Source organism: Gymnoscopelus braueri (genome assembly GCF_963280865.1).
Source record: "Gymnoscopelus braueri genome assembly, chromosome: 15".
Classification (NCBI taxonomy): Eukaryota; Metazoa; Chordata; class Actinopteri; order Myctophiformes; family Myctophidae; genus Gymnoscopelus; species Gymnoscopelus braueri.
Genome location: NC_137620.1, coordinates 34,187,210 through 34,207,688, shown reverse-complemented (window position 1 = coordinate 34,207,688; position 20,479 = coordinate 34,187,210).

Here is a 20,479-nt window from a genome sequence, read left to right as displayed (position 1 = left end):
TTGTTATTATTAAAAATTTATTTTTCTTTTTTTTATGTTTATTTAACAGGGACTATACAAAAAACAATGTATCAAGTGCTCGGATCCAATAAAACATATTTTGTTTGTTTTTATAACTTGATAGTTTTTTGTACTGTCCCTGTCAATAAACATATATTTTTTTTTTAATCAAAATATTAATTTTCATATTCGAATATACATATTTTCCCAATATTTGAATAATATTCGAATATCGAATATTTGTTTGACAGCCCTACTGTGTTCATATGGGACTCCCTCTTTCTTTGGTGTTTCGCCTTGATTGGGTCTAAACCATACATGGGCAACATGTGGCCCGGGCCGGGGGCCACATGCGGCCCCCACCTTCACTTAATGCGGTACTTAGGTTAATATCGGAATACTGACATATTATTGATTTCAGCTGTGACATTTCCAAACATGCAAACATGACCCGCTTCAATTACTTCAGTCTATATTAGTAGCTTAATGACAAGTATACAAATTCTATTGTCTTTTTTATGTCCAATGTTAAATGTATTTGTACCTCACAAACACTATGCCTAACCCTAACCTTAACTCTAACCTCCCAGAAATGATGCCTAAACCTAACCTCAAAACCCTGTCCGCCTGGGCGGCGAAACGGCAAAAGAAAGAGACTCTCCCGTGTTCACACAGACAAGATTGGCAGCTGTGTTTGTCATCTACACGCCGGAGCGACTCAGTGTGTGTGAGTTTAATCTGCAGACGCGAACCAAAACGATAAAACAAACACGCGTTCTCCCGCGGGGCCTGCTCGTTCCATATGGGGTCGACAAGGGGCCACCGATGGGTTGATTGAGGTTACCGCGGTACAGATAGTATGTTGCAGGACAGTTGTGGACGTGTGTGTGTGTGTGTGTGTGTGTTTGTGCGGGCTCACATACACACGTTGCTGCTTCCAGTCTCAGCACTCTGCTCTATAGGTCAGAGAGGTGAGAAATAGTTTGAAGGAGAAGTTACCCACATGAACCCGAAGCGTCCCTATTCTGAGGGGCGAGCAATGAGCAAAAACGTTGCCGATCTACAAGCTCACATCACGTCACAGACACGTCGTGAGCTTGTCTGCTGTTTTCGGTGAAGAGATTTGGTGTAGAGGGATAAAGAAGGAAGGGGCCTACTAGTATATAGACCCACTGGAGGTCTCCTATCAAATAAGTGTCGTTGCTGTCCGGCAGGAACCAGCTAACTCCATTTTGACGATTTTTACGTTTTGTTTCATAAATCAGTGCCATTGAACACCCTTCACGTCTGTGTGTTGGTAAAAAAATGAAATTGAACAAATGAAAAGCATTAAAAAGCGCTTCTGACAAAACCAGCTAACTCCATTGGATCCTCAAACGTTCTGCTAAACCAGCTAACTCCACCAGAGTTAGCTGGTTTTGCTGACTCCAGACTCCGCCCCCTTTTGACCGCCAACCTCATTGTGAGCTTGGAGTTCCATTCAGCTGTTCTTCTTATCAATGATGAACAAAACCTCAGAACAGCTAGCCAGAGTTAGCTGGTTACAGCTAACCAGCTAACCAGAGTTAGCTGGTTCCTGCCGGACAGCAGAGATATAGGTTTTAAGTGGTTAAACCCAGTGTGATGGAGAAGCCAGTCAGCGCTGTCAAACAGAAAAATAACATAACAGATTCTCTGTGTGCGCATTCATTGCAAGCAGACTGTATAACAAGCATCCGTGACAGCTTGATGAAACGATAGTGACTTTTGGCTGTTCGACGAATATTCAAATGCGATTACATGAAAGCCCGTGGAATGACCGAGCGAACGGACACAAATAGGGTTTCGTTTTGTTTACTCCTTGGCAATTGGGTTACCCCCCCCACCCTCCAACCCCCCCAACACACACACACACACACACCCTCCTGCGGCTCCGGAGGTAATTGTCGTGGTGGGACAGGATTAAAGGCCAGAGTCAGCTGTTTAGCGGGGGCTCTGCTAGCAGAGATTAGCGGCAGCTGCTCAGAGAGACGGGACTTTGGAATATAAAATAAAATAAAAAAGGCATCTCTGCACGGGGCTTTCGCTGTCCTGGGCCTCGACCAGCTTGAAGAGTGAAAGTATTGACAATAGGAGGCAGTATGAGCCTGGAGGATTGGCGTGGGTTTGTTCTGTTCAATCACTGTCTCCAGCTTATAGTATTTCTTTCCTACTTCCCTCCGTTTTTCTTCCTCATCTTTTTACTCAACAACCAAACCCTGCACACACACACACACACCCCCCTCCCAGGCTTTTTTTGGTGAATGCTTGGCGGGTTGTTGCAGATGTTTGCCCGTAATGATGCAGAAGGCGCGCACACACGCCACACACACACAGTCACACGAAATGGAAAGCGGAGCCAGCCGGAATTAGTAAAAATTACTTTCTCATTACCCCCCTCATTGCTCCTGTAAGTGCTGCGAGTTTCCACACGATTAGGGGAACGAGCCGCCGGAACAACCAGGCCCGCACCACCACGCTCTCACGCACCCGCGGCCCGCACAATGCGCACGTCACCACGCACACACGCACGCGCGCACACATGTATTATTATACTTGTGAGGACTTTACGACATCAATTTTATGAATTCCATTCCATTTTTATTTTTACCATTTTACCAAAAAAGAAAATATATATATATATATATATATATATATATATATATATATATATATAAATAAAACCTCTAAATCTTCCTAATCCTATCCCTAATCACAATCTGAATCTTTTCTTCATTGTAAGCCTAACTCCCAAAATATTTTTGTTACCATAAAACAACCATTTCTCTTGTGAGGACCAGGAAAATGTTACCCTTGAAAGTATAAGTGTGTGTGCAGGTGTACACACACACACACACACACACACGCACACACACGCGCGCGCGCGCGCGCGCGCGCACACTCACACTCACACTCACACTCACACACACACATTGAATAACAACACCTAACAGTGAAGATTATTCGTTTACTTCCATCACTTTAGTTTTTTATTTTGAACCCATTGCCCCCCCCCCCACCAACCCCCCCTCCCTCCCTCCTCCTCATGTCACTTCTTTAACACTAATTGCTGAACAAGCACAGTGTCATGGTGATTAGGCTAAGCACAGCTGTGTCTCACCCCTGACTCTCACTTTTTTCTCCCCCCTTTTCCACTCATGACTTGCATGTTTCCCACTACTAAACATTCATTTCATACCCTTTCCCGGGGCCTGGTGGGAGCTAATTATTGCATGAGATTTGGCGAACGCCGCGTGCCTCAATTTATACTTGTCTGAGCACTATCCGCTGGTTTGATTCTGCATGGCCAAGGATCCAAATTAGTATGAATAATGTCATGTGTTAACTTCATCTACCTATGCCTTTACTCACAAGCAATTACTGGCGATATCGATAGAGCAGTATGGCTTTATGTTTTTTTTTTATATTTATAATGAAAGGAGGAGGGAAGGAAGCAATGTTTTATTTGATAGGGGACTTGCTTTTACACTGCAAAAAAAATACAACTGATTATTGTGTTTCTAAGATTCATGATAAGGCCTGCAGCACTGGTTCTAAAAAAAATGGGGTCTGGGGATCCCCAGGGGTCCTTGAGGGGGTTCCAGGGGGTCTCCAGCTAAATTAGAAACAGTTTAAACTCTTAAACGTTTAATATTTGAAAATAGCTGATCTACAAGCCTAAGTTGTGAGCTTGTATTGTATGGGGTCCTTGGCACAACATATTTTCAATTGGGGATCCACTGCAGTGCCAATTACATATCAATTTGGGGGCCTACGGTATGAAAACTAGAAAAAGTGCTCCTCGGAGCACAGGTCTCCGCCAGGTCAGGTAGGTTAGTGTGGGACAGCAATGTTCAGAATTCATTCATTATAGAGGTGAGTGGAACCTGTAGAAGTTTAGGGATTAATGTTGATGAAGTTATTCAAAGCAAACCACTCCTGCAAACTTTAGATGCGAATCTTGGCCTATCAGGATGTAATATGGAAAATCAGACAGCCTTCGGCCTGGCTGAGACAAGAATCATGAAAAGAGAAACATTGTAAAATATATTGAAATTTCTTTCAAGTAAGTGTCTAGACTAGACTAGAATATCTGCTGTAAATGCAACTAATATACACTTGTTAAGCTGTCAGTTCTTTTTTTGCAGTGTAGGTGTGCATGTGCACATTAAAAATTAAGAACGAGACTGATTTTTGTGATGGAAACTTGCAGCATAAGCAACATTCAGGATGAAATTTCGGACTGTGAGCCTGCTGCTCTCCAAGAGAGGCTGCCAAAGCTGGAATAAGAATGACTTAAAAGGGTGCAGTAGGCATGGGGCTGAGTAACGGATCACTCAAGATGGTCCGGAACACTGGTCCGCCAGGGATCGCTTTACACGAAACCCGGGAATGGTAGAAAATGCAATGTCCGCACAAAGCGCTGCAACAGGAAACCCCGGAAACTGGTCTCCAGCGAACCACAGATGAAAAAAACTCTGTTTGCAACCTTTTTATCCCATTAAGACTGGGAACGCATCTGAGTCACTTTAGATTTCTTTGGCTATTCAAAAATAGCAGATATACAAGCTCATAGCGTGGCACTCGGTGCTTGATGAGCTTGTAGATCTGCTATTTTTTAAAAATCTTGGGGGGGAAAAATGTAATTTTTTTCAAAAAACTGTTAGGATTTAGAAAACATTTCTAGAATCGGCCTCGGGTCTTAATGGGTTATAGGAATGCTCAAATGCCTTCCTCCCCTCCCCTATGTTCTGAGTGCTGTAAGGGTGATGTAAGGGTGCAAGGTGCGCCGTGTAAATCTAGGACATGGCGACGTGCCCAGAAAGGTGATGACAGATGTTGCAGATGTTGCAGATGTTGACGTGAATTACAGCGGCAACAACAACAAACATCCATTGCGATTTGCATGTGCACTGCAGTGTTTCCGAAACTGGATTGAATTGTTGAGTTCAAATGTGTTTTATATATATTATTATTATCATTATTAGTAGTAGTATTATTCCTGTAATTCCTCATATCCACAAAATACTTTGGAAGGTATGGGGAAAAAGCTGTTTACTTCTGGTGCAGCATTTGGCAATAGGAGGTTTGGAATAAGGTCAACTTTTGGAAATGTTGGCCATGCTAGAATTAGTCGTCTGAGTGGCTAAGACTGTTCTCTTTTTAGCAGTAAGGGGGACAGCATAGCACCCACACAATTAGACTTGCACTCCAGCCAAAAACGCCTGTGTGTGTGTGACTATTTCGAGGATGCCATTTTTTTCCCGTGCGCCCATCCTTGGCTGTTGAACCCCCATATAGCATCAGATATGCCATGTCGCTCTTCCCCCACCATGTGTTATTTCTTTCCACTGAGCCGTGTGCCTCATAAAGAATCCGAAATAACTTTGTCACCAGAATGCTCCACTGGCATGCTGTGATAGGAAGGAATCTTGTTAGCCCAGTTAAAATTATCCGTGCGCTCACAGAGAACCCATGCTCTTGTTCCCGAAATACCTCTTTGCCTTACGTCATGGGCTGGACCTGGCCGTATACGTAGATTGAGACTGTTCGGCGGAGTGATGCCAGCACAGGCACAGGCAAAGCGCGTGAGGTTCTGGAGGGCACGTGCCAGGATCTTGTGGTGTGTGGGAAAGGTGCCAGTTTGACTACCCTCTCTATGCAAATGAAAAATCGGCCGTTTTCCAGGGCACGGGGTCGAAGCTCTTGGAACGGATTGTCGTGCGCTGCTGCTAAGAGCACCGTTTTCTTTAGGTGGTTGCTTGCTTTTTACCCATTGAATACGGGAACGCGTCCGTGCCATTTTTAGATTTGAGCTATAACCAATTATTTTATACTTTGGCTGTTCAAAAATAGCAGATATACAAGCTCATAGATACGACCTTGTAGATCTGCTATTTTTATATTATAGATATTTTTTTAAAGCGAACATTTGTAACTAAAATCTTTGCTTCTGGGAGGTCCCTGGAACAAAATATTTGACAAATATTCAAAGATTTGCACACATTTTCACGATTTTTCAAAAATAGCAGATCTACAAGCTCATAGCGTGGCACCGAGAGCAGCGCTATGAGCATGTAGAGCTGCTATTTAAAAAAATAATCTAGCTTATATATCTGCTATTTTTGAAAAATCTTTTACATTTGTGCAAATCTTTGAATATAAATTTTTTAAAGCAAACATTTGTAACTCAAATCTTTGCTTCTGGAGATTTGCACACATTTTCACGATTTTTAAAAAAATAGCAGATCTACAAGCTCATAGCGCGGCACCGAGTGCCGCGCTATGAGCTTGTATATCTGTTATTTTTTAATAGCCCAAAGAAATCTAAAATCACCTGACACGCATTCCCGGTTAAATCATCCAAGCCTCCGAGTTATGTTTTTACTTTGGGTTGATGAATCTCTGCCCTCCTTCCATTTCCCCCATTTAGCAACAGAGGGGCTATTTGTGTCAGTGGGGGGGGGGGGGGGGGGTCAGATGTCACTGATGATGTAATGGAACCTTGCCACACTGCAGCGTGCTATAATACTGCCAGGCTATGAATGGCTCACCGCCACAGTCATTTTTAGGATCTGCTTACGTACTACTTAAGAATGGTTACAGTAGTGAGTGAGCCCTACCGTTTCCCCCCACACACACACACACACACACACACACACACACACACACACACACACACACACACACACACACACACACACACACACACACACACTGTGCACACACTACCCCTATTGAGCATAAGAGGAGTACAATATTAACCCATTCAATCCGGGAACCGATATGTAGAACCACTGATATGTTGCTATATCAGTTGGTTCTCAAACATTTTCATGTCAAGGACCCCCAAAATTATATGTATTTGGCCGCGGACCCCCATCTGAAAATATTTTGTTCCAGGGACCCCCCAGAAGCAAACATTTGAGTCAAAACATTTTTAGAATTTTTTTTTAAACATAGCAGATCTACAAGCTCATAGTGCCACACTCGGTGCCGTGCTATGAGCTTGTAGATCTGCTATTTTTGAATAGCCAGAGTATAAAATAATGGTTATAGCTATAATCTAATATGACGCGGATGCGTTTCCCGGGTTGAATGGGTTAACCCAAGTTTAAACTCTACCTAGTTGACCGTGGTCCTCTATATTATGTCACTCCTTTTCCCCCTCTAGTTCTACAAATCTCTTTGCAGAATATAGGCGATCTACAAGCTCACCACCGCAATGCGATGCGCTGTGAGCTGGTAGCTGGGCAGATTTTATTTTCTTATTTTTTTTCATTGTGGGTTTCTGCCTTTTTATTGCATAGTAAAGTCAAGAGGGACTCAGGAGTTGAGCTCGGGAATTGAACCCGCGACTCGCTGCCAGGCTGCAATAGACCATATTCACACGGCGGCCATATTGCTATTAAGTTAAGCTAATTAAGTTGCCAACCCCGGTTTCCACGGCAACGGGGTGGCATTTTCAATGTTAAATTCCAAAATGGCCACCGTGTGAATATGGTCTATAGAGCCTATATGTGGTATGTGCCTTAAAACCACTAGACCTCCAGAATAGGGACGCTGGTTCATGTGATTAAAGGTTAATTAAATGATGTTACTGGGATTGCTTTATGTCCCTCTGACTGACTCGTACAGATAATAACAAAGAAAAATCGTAGTGCGTGTACAGCAGTGGTGTAAAGTAACTAAGTACATTTACTTAAGTACTGTACTTAAGTAAAATGTTGAGGTATTTGTACTTTACTTGAGTATTTCCAATTTCCAATACTTTTACTTCTACTCCACTACATCTCAGAGGCAAATATTGTACTTTTACTCCACTACAATTATTTGAAAACTTTAGTTACTAGTTACTTTTCAGATATACATTATTACATTATAAAAATACATTAACCACTTTAGCCCTATTTTATACCTAGGCTATTTGAAAATAGCCGATCTACAAGCTCACAACGCGTCGCATCGCGACGCGTTGTGAGCTTGTAGATCTGCTATTTTCAAATATTTAGTACTTTTACTTTTGATACTTTAAGTACATTTTGATGCCAATACTTTTGTACTTTTACTCAAGTAAATTTTGAATTCTGGACTATTACTTGTAACAGAGTATTTTTATATTCCAGTATTGGTACTTTTACTTAAGTAAAGATTTTGAGTACTTTTTCCACCACTGGTGTACAGTATGTTAAGGTAACCATCCGGAATCTTCTCATACAGGTATCACTATTCCTACACGTGCGCTTGTGTGAAAAGCCAGGGCTGCCCTGACTCTTGGAGGTGAGGGGGGGGGGGGGGGGGGGTAATAGAAGAAAGGGGGGCCCAAACAGGCTGAGCAAACTGCAGGAGGTGCTTTTGTTCTGGCAAGTTGGCTTCAAATTGTGACCGATAAACGACGGTCATTTAATTTGCGCAAAACTCTTTCACTGGAGCTCGCCGTGGGGGTATTGTGCAACAACAGATGATTTAAGACCGTGTTTTATTACCCAGTTTGCTCCCCCTGCTTTTCACCACATCCATCCATTCACCCAACCCAGGCCTAATTAATTTGGTATAGAGATCTTTTCTTGTTTTTTTTGTAATTAATATAGCACTAGATTCAGAAATTTGAATTGGAATATATTTCCAATGCCGATCTCAATGGGTGGATATGGCTGAATGCTCAGAATGAGCTTTTAGTTCAGGAGGTCATCTTCACCCTTTTAACCCATTAACCCATTAAGACCTGAGGCCGCTTCTAAACATTTTTTAAATCCTAACAGTTTTTCGGAAAAAAATGTAAAGAAATAATTTTCACGATTTTTCAAAAATAGCAGATCTACAAGCTCGTAGCGCGGCACTCGGTGCCGCGCTATGAGCTTGTATATCTGCTATTTTTGAATAGCCTAAAGAAATCTAAAAGTGACACAGATGCGTTCCAGGTATTAATGGGTTAAGACCTGGGGTTCCGATTCTACAAAATGTCTTCTAAATCCTAACAGTTTTTTGAAAACCTTTTTTTTTTTTTTTTTTACTTTTTCATGTCAAGGACCCCCAAAATGATATGAATTTGGCCGCCGACCCCCATCTAAAAATATTTTGTTCCAGGGACCCCCCAGAAGCAAAGATTTGAGTTAAAAATGTTCGCTTTAAAAGAATATAAATATATTAATTTGCACCCATTTTCTAGATTTTTCAAAAATAGCAGATCTACAAGCTCATAGCGCAACGCTTGGTGCCGCGCTATGAGCTTGTAGATCTGCTATTTTTGAAAAATCGTGAAAATGTGGTTCCAGGTCTAAATGGGTTAATGATAGATGTGAAAGTCTTAGTGATGGAGGATCTCGTCATTTCTACAGTACATTGTCTCCTTGGGCTGAAATTGAAGCTCAGAAATGCGAGAGAACAGAAGAGAGCCCAAGTGAATGACTAATGAATAATAACCCAATAAACTGCGCGCAATGCAGAATGGGTCTTTTTTTTGATTTTGCAATTACATCAGCAATTTAGTCGGTTCAAAGTGACAAGGGCCAGATTGGTGCCGTGTTCAAATTGTTTAAGTCTTTAACCCATTGAGACCTCGAACGCATCTGTGTCATTTTTAGATTTGAGCCAAAAAAAAGGATTTTTGGCCATTCAAAAATAGCAGATATACAAGCTCATAGCGCGGCACCGAGTGCTGAGCTGTGAGCTTGTAGATCTGCTATTTTCTTTTAACCGTGAAAATATGTGCAAATCTTTGAATATATATATTTTTTTTTTAAGAGAACATTTTTTGCTCAAATCTTTGCTTCGGGGGGGGGGGGGCCTGGAGGGGGTCCCTGGAACAACATATTTTGAGATGGGGGTCCGCGGCCAAATACATATAATTTTGGGGGTCCTTGACATGAAACAGTTTGAGAACCACTGATTATAGCAACGACAATTATAGCAAAAAAAAACAATTTGCAGAATCCCCCAGAGGCAAGGATTTGAGTTAAAAACATTTTCATGATTTTTCAAAAAATAGCAGATCTACAAGCTCCTAGATATGCTATTTTTGAATAGCCAAAGATATCTAAAAATTACACAGATGCACGTGTTCCCGGTCTTAATGGGTTAATTAGAACTCATCTAGAGTGCATCTTTGAATGCTGTTTTAGATGTGATACAGGGCAATTCACACGTGTGATCAGGCTATTTGTCTCTACTCCGGACGGTTGTGTAAAATGTTGGACACTCAAATAATCACAACCCAGTAGGGATTACTCAAACCCCAGTCTAAATGGCAGGTTGTGCCAGCATTAATCTGCATTATGAGGTCACTCAAATGAGGTTGACATTTTGCCTGCCTTGGATTGCCTGCGCCCCTGTCGCTTTGTGTTTGTGATACCACAGTCTATGTAAATAAGGTATAGCTTTGCTCTTCTGTTCCACCTCCGCCTCAGAATTTGTTTAGGATTAGAAATCTCATTTTGCCCCCGAGCCCTGCTTGCTTTAGATCAGTCAGCTCATCTGCAAGATCTCGGCGCCAGATAAACACGCCGCCGGTTCTCCAGGCCTCAGCGTTTCTTTTAACCCTTTAAGACCGGGAATGCATCTGTGTGTCATATTTAGATTTCTTTGGGCTATTCAAAAATAGCAGATTTACAAGTTCGTAGCGCGGCACCGAGTGCCGCGCTACGAGCTTGTAGATCTGCTATTTTTGAAAAATCTTGACCATTTGTGCAAATCTTTGAACGTATGTACATTTTTAAAGCGAACATTTTTAACTCAAATCATTGCTTCTGGGGGGATTCTACAATCTGTCTTTTAAATCCTAACAGTTTTTTTTAAAAACGTATGTTGTCATAATATCAGTGGTTCTCAAACTTTTTTTATGTCAAAGACCCCCAAAATGATACGTATTTGGCCGCCGACCCCATCTCAAAATATTGTTGTTCCAGGGACCGACCCCAGAAGCAAAAAAATAGCAGATATACAAGCTCATAGCGCGGCACCGAGTGCCGCGCTATGAGCTTGTATATCTGCTATTTTTGAATAGCCCCAAAGTATAAAGTATGGATTAAAGTGGTTACACACAGATGCGTTCCCCGGTCTAAACGGGTTAACATTCTGCAATTTGCAGAGAACCAAGTATATGCTCTGTTCCTGTCACATCATCGACCGTACAGGGGGGAGCGAGTCGGTGGGTGGGGGGGGGGGGCGGGGGACGATCGAGCCAGTGGCACACCTGCGGTTCGTGAGAGGTGTGCGTGCGAGGCACGGCGGGGAGTGTGCACTCAGGGGGGGGGGGGGGGGGTTATATCTACTGTACCTAATTTCAAATCCGTTCGGGGAGGAAGGAAAGCCCTGGCCCTGGTCCCAATCTTTACAGAGATTTTAAGAGTGAGTCAGTTGATGTGGAAAAAAAAAAGAAGAAAAAAAAAGGCAAGGACAAGCCTTTGTGTTGGGGAGACGAGTGACAAAAGTGAGGAGATTGTGAATGAGGAACAAAAGGGGACTGCAGGGCCCGTTAAAGTGTAGAGCTATTGGAGCAAATCTCATTCATCCTCTGAACATATTGCAGATCTGGTGAACAGCAGTGGAGGATCATATCTTATCAGTGGAGCTTTTAAATAGGAATGTCATCATTGTAAAACACAGTTACTGTACAGGGACTACAGCGCAGTTAAGAACTTGTTGTAGGCGACCTCATATTTATCTCCAGCAGGATGACAGACCAGGAGGCGGAGATTATGTTTTCACCCCTGTCCGTGTGTATTTGTGTGTCAGTGTGTCTGTGTACAGATAATCACGGACACTGCTGGACCAATCAGTGTCAGACTTTGCTTACACACCTCCCAGTAGGCCACGGAATTGTATTTTAAATCAGCCTCATGGTGGCGCTATAACAGGCTGCTTTACCTTTTGGGCCTATAACTCTTGAACTGTAGGTCGTACAATCAAAGTATTGCCCCCCCCCCCCCCTCCTGACATTAGTGGGAGGGGCTTATTTCTTACAAAAAACACCATATATCATGAACGCAACATCCAATCAACCTCAAATTTGAATCACATGTTGAGGGGCCTCTATATAGCGCACCTCCTGCCCATAGGAGGTGCCACAAATGCATACATTTGCACTGTCATTTGTAGAAATGCTATCCCCTAGCTTCCTCGCGCCCTGACCGCCGCAACCCCAGGACTTGCACAGCCCCAATCTGGGAACCATATCGGCCCCAAAAAATAATAATAATAATAATTTGCCCGTGTAGATGTCGGCCCCGTTTACTCTCCTTCAGCCCTCCTCTTCCGGCTGGTGCTCCTTTGTTTATCATTCCTAATAACAACAACTCTACACGTTGTAATGGGACTTGCCGACAGATTCGGCTGCGGAGCTCTGAATCTGTCTCGAGAGATTAACCCATTGAGACCTGTAGCCGATTCTACATGTCTCCTAAATCTCAACAGTTTTCTGAAAAACGTATGTTTCTATGTCAGTGGTGCTCAATCTTTTTCATGTCAAGGACCCCCAAAATTATATGTATTTGGCCGCGGACCCGCATCAAAATATTTTGTTCCAGGGACCCCCAGAAGCAAAGATTTAAAAATGTTCGCTTTAAAAATATATATATTCAAAGATTTGCACATATTTTCACGATTTTTCAAAAATAGCAGATATACAAGCTCGTAGCGCGGCACTCGGTGCCGCGCTATGAGCTTGTATATCTGCTATTTTTGAATAGCCAAAGTGTCAAATAATGCTTTTTAGCTCAAATCTAAAAATGACACAGTTCCAGGTATCAATGGGTTAAACACAGCCCTGGTTAGAGAACTCCACCTGCAGGTGGAGATATGCGCTCAGGAGGAGCACATGCTTTTGTAGTTATACAAGTGACAGACGTGCACGTGCAAACAACTCCTAAAATACCGATTTGGCTTACTTGCTGTGTCGAACATCACCATGGTGATTATAAAAAGAGGCTGGTGGTGGTGGGGGGGGGGGTGCAGAGGTGTAAAGATTTAACTCTTTAAGACCTGAGAACGCATCTGTGTGTCATTTTTAGATTTCGTTGGGCTATTGAAAAATAGCAGATATACAAGCTCATAGCGCGGCACCGAGTGCCGCGCTATGAGCTTGTAGATCTGCTATTTTTTTTAAATCGTGAATAATTTTGTGCAAATCTTTGAATATATATATATTTTTAAAGCGAGCATTTCTAGCTAAAATGTTATTGCTTCTGGGGATTCTACAAATGTCTTCTAAATCAGTTTAAAACAGTTTTCTGAAACACTTATGTTGCTATAATATTAATGTCAGTGTCAAGGAGCCCCACAACGATATGTATTTGGCTGCGGACCCCCATCTAAAAAAATAAATAATCCAGGGACCCCCAGAAGCAAAGATTTGAGTAAAAAACAATTGCTTTATAGATATATATTCAAAGATTTGCACAAAAAAAAACACGATTTAAAAAAAAATAGCAGATCTACAAGCTCATAGCGCGGCACTCGGTGCCGCGCTATGAGCTTGTATATCTGCTATTTTTTAATAGCCAAAAGTATAAAATATGGATAAAGTGGTTACACAGATGCGTCCCCCGGTCTTAAAGGGTTAAGCATTGTCAGTGACGGGTGCTGGAAGACAAAAAAAATTAATAGCAGAGATGTCTGCGCCGGGATTGAGTGACGTCTCCTGCTGTTTTTATTTTGTCACACGTCTTTGAGCGCTGTCATGTGCAGTGACCCGTCATTGTGCCAAGTGAAACGCTTGCTATTCCTAGAGACTCAAAAAGTATGGGTTATTATGTATCTTCCTTCGTCCTTCCTTCTGCACAATGAGGGTGTGTTCTCGCTGCGCTCCTTAACTCTTTAAGACCGGGAACGCATCTGTGTGTCATTTTTAGAGTTCTTTGGCTATTAAAAAATAGCAGATATACAAGCTATACAAGCTAAAATAGCAGCTTGTAGATCTGCTATTTTTGAAAAATCATGAAAATTTGTGCAAATATACTGTATGTATATATATATATATATATATATATATATATATATATATATATATATATATATATATATACATACATACATACATACATACATATATATAAAAAAAATTGCGGACATTTGTAACTCAAATCTTTGCTTCTGGGGGTTTCCTGGAACTATTTTTATTTATTTTTTTACAAATGTTCGCTTTAAGAAATATATAATCCCAAGATTTTGCCACGAATTTTCACGATTTTTTCCAAAAATAGCAGATCTACAAGCTCATAGCGCGGCACTCGGTGCCGCGCTACGAGCTTGTATATCTGCTATTTTTGAATAGCTGCAAATGCATCTTGAAATGAACACCGATGATGCTTTCCCCGGGTCTTAAAGGGTTAACCCTTTGCAGCCGTGTATTAAACGGAATCGGGAAGGTCAGGCCGGGGCACAGCGCACAGCGCCGCACAGTCCCCTGCCTCGTTGCGGCGGCGGCACGCCAATCTGCCCGCGTTTGCGTCAGGAACCGCAACCGACTATATCAACGCGAGCTGACCGCTTGCTGCGAGCCGCCAGCCCCCACCACCACCGCCGCTAATCTAGCGTAACGGTGGGGGGGGGCGAAAATGATGCAGACCCAGAGTGTATACGGAGGAGGTATTAGCATTTGAGCGTGTGGCGTTTGCAGGAGGAAAAGCTTTTTACCAGCTCACTGCACCCATATGGCATTAGCACATAAAATGCCTCTGTTGACATTTTGGAAGCTCGGCGCCTTTGTAAGTGCAGGGCATCGATATTAGCCCATTAAGACCGGGAAACGCGTCCGTCTGGGTGTCATTTTTAGATTTCTTTGGGCTATTCAAAAAATAGCAGATCTACAAGCTCATAGCGCGGCACCGAGTGCCGCGCTATGAGCTTGTAGATCTGCTATTTAAAAAAAAATCTTGAACATTTTTGCAAATCTTTCAATATATATATATATATATTTTTTAAAGCCAACATTTGTAACTCAAATCTTTGCTTCTGTGGGGATTCTACAAATGTCTTCTAAATCCTAACAGTTTTTTGAAAAAAAAAAACATATGTTGCTATATTCAGTGGTTCTCAAACTGTTTCATGTCAAGGACCCCCAAAATTATTATGTATTTGGCCGCCGACCCCCATCTCAAAATATCTAGTTCCAGGGACCCCCCAGAAGCAGTAAAAAAAAATCATTTTAAAAAATATATATATATTCAAAGATTTGCACAAATTTTCACAAAAAAAAAAAAAAAAAAAGCAGATCTACAAGCTCATAGCGCGGCAGTTAGTGCCGCGCTATGAGCTTGTATATCTGCTATTTTTGAATAGCCAAAGAAATGTAAAAATGACACACACAGATGCGTTCCCGGTCTTAATGGGTTAGAGTCATTAGCGAGGGTACTTGATCTCATATTGATGGTGAAACAGTTCAAGCGCCATCTAGCCAGCAGATCCTGAGGTCTCTGGCATTAGCCTTGCTGTGACCAGGCTGCTTCTCTCTGTCTGTGTGTGTGTGTGTGTGTGCGTGTGCGTGTGCGTGTGTGTGTGTGTGCGTCGGATGGTTGTTGACGGAGCTCTCATCGTGGTCAAGTAATCCTGAGCCTCGGAGAAATTAACTGACAAGCAAAGGTCTCCTTTCTGAAGCTAATAGCTTTCTCAAATCTCCTCCAACTTGAAGTGGCCTATTAATTCCACCAAGTTACAGAGTATTAACTTCATACTTTACGGCCCTATTCTGGGCGCCGTCTTGCCCATTATCCCTAAACTTCTTTGCCATTTTTTACTATTTTGAAAAACATTTTCAAATAGTTGAAATAGCAAATCTACAAGCTCACAATGTGTCGATGTAGATTGCCATGTTTTACTATTTTGAAAAACATTTTCAAGTAGTTCAAAATAGCCAAAGAAGTTTAGGGATAATGGGTAAGATGGCGCCCAGAATAGGGCCGTTAAGTGTTCTTTATAGATTACCAATTCTTACAGTTGGTTACTACTGGCTGCAGTATTTGATGCATGTTGTTAACCTGGTACAAATTATATTCTTGATAGTAGTGTTAAATCAAGACCAAAAAAACAGTTTTGTCCTCTCGGTTAGTATATCTAACAGGATCTGTGCTGTAAAGAAAGAAGACTGCTGTCCTGCACTTATAGTATTTTAGTTTTTAAATATATTTTACCATGTAAAGCTACGTTTCAAATCACTAACTGCATACTCATATAATAATATAGTATAATTGGATGAAGAATATCATAATGGCCATTATAGACCCTGTTTCTGTATTTTATATTCAGATCTGAATGGTTAACCACATAAACCCTAGCCTCCCAATTCTGGGCATGTCAGAATAGGTGAACATTACGCGAAAATGTACAAGTTGTGTTCAACAGTTACTTCAACAGGCCGCAACGCATTGTGAGCTTGTAGATCGACTATTTTCGGTGTAGAGATTTGGTGTAGGGGGAAAAAAGGGGGCGCCCAAGTACAGACCCGTGGGAGGCGCTGGTCAACAAAATATAGGGTTTAACCCTTTAAGACCTGAAGCCGATTCTACATGTCTCCTAAATCTCAACAGTTTTCAAAAAAACGTATGTTTCTATATCAGTGGTGCTCAATATTTTTCATGTCAAGGACCCCCAAAATTATATGTATTTGGCCGCGGACCCCCATCAAAATATGTTGTTCCAGGGACCCCCAGAAGCAAAGATTTGAGTTAAAAATGTTCGCTTTAAAAATATATATATTAAAAGATTTGCACACATTTTCACGATTTTTCAAAAATAGCAGATCTACAAGCTCGTAGCGCGGCACTCGGTGCCGCGCTATGAGCTTGTATATCTGCTATTTTTGAATAGCCCAAAGTGTAAAATAATGCTTTTTTGCTCAAATCTAAAAATGACACAGTTCCAGGTCTTAATGGGTTAAGTGGTTAAATGGATTCAACAGTCAGATACGTTTCATGATCCAGCGTGCAAATCCACCAAGTAAAGTGGTATTCCTGACCCTAAACCTACTTTAGAGTATATGGCATGTTTTCGCATGTCACGCTACAATCTATCACCAACCAATGACGTTTTACCCTATTCTGTCAAAGAGTGACAGCATTTTTACAGACCTGGGTAAGATTTATAAATGAATCCGTGATGTGATGTCGGTGACAGACAATCCGGTCTGATCACTGTCCCAGTTCTGCCAGGGCCTCCAAGCCCAGCTGTATAGGAAAACTACCTGCAGTTACGAGCAGACTAGCAAGACAAGAAGAAGAGGGCCTATTAAGTCTGATGCTGTCACAGTGTATTTTCACCCCCCGCCAACTCTATCTGTCACCGTCCAAAATATTGACTGGTGGATGCCATCGTTGATTTGGCTGTTCATTGGATGACATCGTCAAAAAAAGGGTGGGTGCCAGACTGCTGCATGATTTCTCTCTCACCTGGCTGTCACACATCCTGAACACACACACACACACACACACACACACACACACACACACACACACACATGTAAAAATAAACACATTTGCCTCTGGCTCTGCTGAACACTCCCCCATCACCTTAGCCCCGCCCCCCACCACACCGTAAAAACCCTCCTCCTCCTCCTCAGCTAAATAACCCTGTAATAAGAAATAAGGCTGCTTGAAGATTAATTATAGCTATTGTGCATGTGAGCTGATATGGTCCCTCCCCTCATCCATCTTCACCCCCCCACCACCCACCCATCACCACCACCTCCTCCGGCTCTCCTTCTCTCTCTCTCTCTCTCTCTCTCTCCGCTCGTCTAACTGTCTGTCGCTTATTTTTCACGTGACCAGTCGGCTCCGAGAGCGGCTCTCGGAGGCGCATAAAAGCTAGCCAGCTGTAAAGCTAAATGAAAGTCGTTTTACTTCTTCACACACTCGGCTAATGTAACATACAGCTCTAGGGACAATTGGTCTTTCTGTAGTTATAAAGTAACCCGGGCTCTTAAAGGCGGTCTTTGATAATTGAAAGTGATGGAAGGGAACAGAATTAGAATGGGGCGTAATTTACTGATTGAGAGCATTCGCTTCTCTCTCCGCTTCTTCTATCTCTTCTCTCTCTCTCTCTCACTCTCTCTCTCTCTTCTTCCGTTTCTTTCACTTCCCCCGCTCTGTTTCGTTTCTCTGTTACCCCCACCACCCTTTTCCATACTGAATTTCAAGTCGGCTAATCTAAAGTATTCACACAGCTGGTACAGTTTTGTGTGTATTTCCCCTTGTTTGTACCGTCGTCGATGTGTAATAGTTGACGCATTCTGGTGATTGAAGAAAAAAAAAGAGAAAAAAAGAGAGCATAAAAGCAGTAGTGGAAAAAGTACTCAACTGTTTTACTTAAGTAAAAGTATCAATACTGCAATGTAGAAGTACTCTGTTACAAGTAAAAGTCTGGTTTTCAAAATTTACTTGAGTAAAATTACAAAAGTATTGGTATCAAAATGTACTTAAAGTACCAAAAGTAAAAGTATACTGAAATGTTTGAAAATAGCAGATCTACAAGCTCACAAGGCTACGACGCGCTGTGAGCTTGTAGATCGGCTATTTTCAGTATGTATGAAATTAAATAGGACTAAAGTGGTTAATGTATGTTTTATATAATATAATAATGTATATATACAAAGTAACTAGTAACTAAAGTACAATATTTGCCTCTGAGATGTAGTGGAGTAGAAGTAAAAGTATTGGAAATTGGAAATACTCAAGTAAAGTACACATACCTCTTGAGATTGTACTTAAGTACAGTACTTGAGTAAATGTACTTAGTTACTTTCCACCACCACTGCATAAAAGAGAGATGTCGTCTCATGCGTTGTGACTGACTGTTTGCTCCAGAGATTGCAGAGTTATTACAAAGCGGTAGCCAGGACACTCGTGATGTATTGTGCTGGGCTTTGGGACAAGGCGAGGTTAGTGGGGGAACAAGGAGAAGGGGGATGGGCAGGTCGTACGGATGTGTGAGTGCGCTCGCCCGTGTGTGTGTGTGTGTGTGTGTGTGTGTGTGTGTGCACGTGTCTCATGTGTAAGAGTTAACCCTTTAAGACCTGAAGCCGATTCTACATGTCTCCTAAATCCCAACAGTTTTCTGAAAAACTTAAGTTTCTATATCAGCGGTGCTCAAACTTTTTCATGTCAAGGACCCCCAAAATGATATGTATTTGGCCGCGGACCCCCATCAAAATATGTTGTTCCAGGGACCCCCCAGAAGCAAACATTTGAGTTAAAAATATTCGCTTTAAAAATATATATATTCAAATATTTGCACACATTTTCACGATTTTTCAAAAATAGCAGATCTACAAGCTCGTAGCGCGGCACTCGGTGCCGCGCTATGAGCTTGTATATCTGCTATTTTTGAATAGCCAAAGTGTAAAATAAAGCTTTTTAGCTCAAATCAAAAAATGACACAGTTCCAGGTCTTAATGGGTTAAAGGACTGGAGGAACAAATACACAGTCGCAGACATACTGGCTTTATCACACGCTCCTCAAATGTGACTGCACGTCTTACAGTAGGTTTCACCCCTTCAATCACCTTTCCATCAAACCCCCACCACCTCCCTCTGCACACACGCACACACACACACACACACACACACACACACACACGCAGCCTTGTTAACAGGTTGTCATATCAGCAGCATATTGCTGTCAGTGTTGAGGAATCTCCAAACGTCTGGAGTGTGTGGAGTTAGATGGCTCGTCTTGTCATGTGACAACGTGCCGCCTGACTCGGTGCCGAAGGAAGGAGTACAGCGTCCTCAGCACAGTGGTGGACAAAGTACTCAACCCCCAGTACTCGAGTATAGAAGTATAGAGATACTCCTGGTCAAATATTAGGCCTACTCAACTGGAAGTGAAAGTTGCTCAGTAAAATGAGTTAAAGCACTGGAGTACTTGCTTTTAAAAATACTTAAGTATTCAAAAGTGCAAATTACAAAGTACATTTTCTTTTTTTAATGGCAATGCATAGCTGTATTGAAATGTAGACAGTTTTACAAAATAATTGGTTCATAGAGTGAAAATAGCATCTGCTATTTTCAATCAAATTGAAATGGGTATGATTGAAAAGTGGTACCTTTTCCCCCTTCCTAGAAATGTAGAGGAGTCAAAAGTATGATACTTTTAGTCACCCTGATGAAGGCATTGTTGCTGAATCGTGTCGGTATATATTTTTATTCTTGCCATGCATTAGCCAGACTATTAAAGGCTTTTTAATTTTTTACACAAGAGCGCCTTGGTCTCTTCCCCTTTTTTTTGCAAATACATTCTGTCACCCAGTTTTACCAAAGAACACCTTGATGGGGATTTTTTACTCCAGCCAAACAGATGTATACGCCTTTCTCTCTTTTTTTCTACAATAGTTGTGAAGCCATACTGTAAGAATCCAAAAATGCAAATACCTCAAGTAAAGTACAGATACATACATAGGTACATATACATTTTCTTAACCCACAAGTAAGACGCGCGAACGCGGTAAGCGAACGCAGCTCGAAAACTAAGGCGT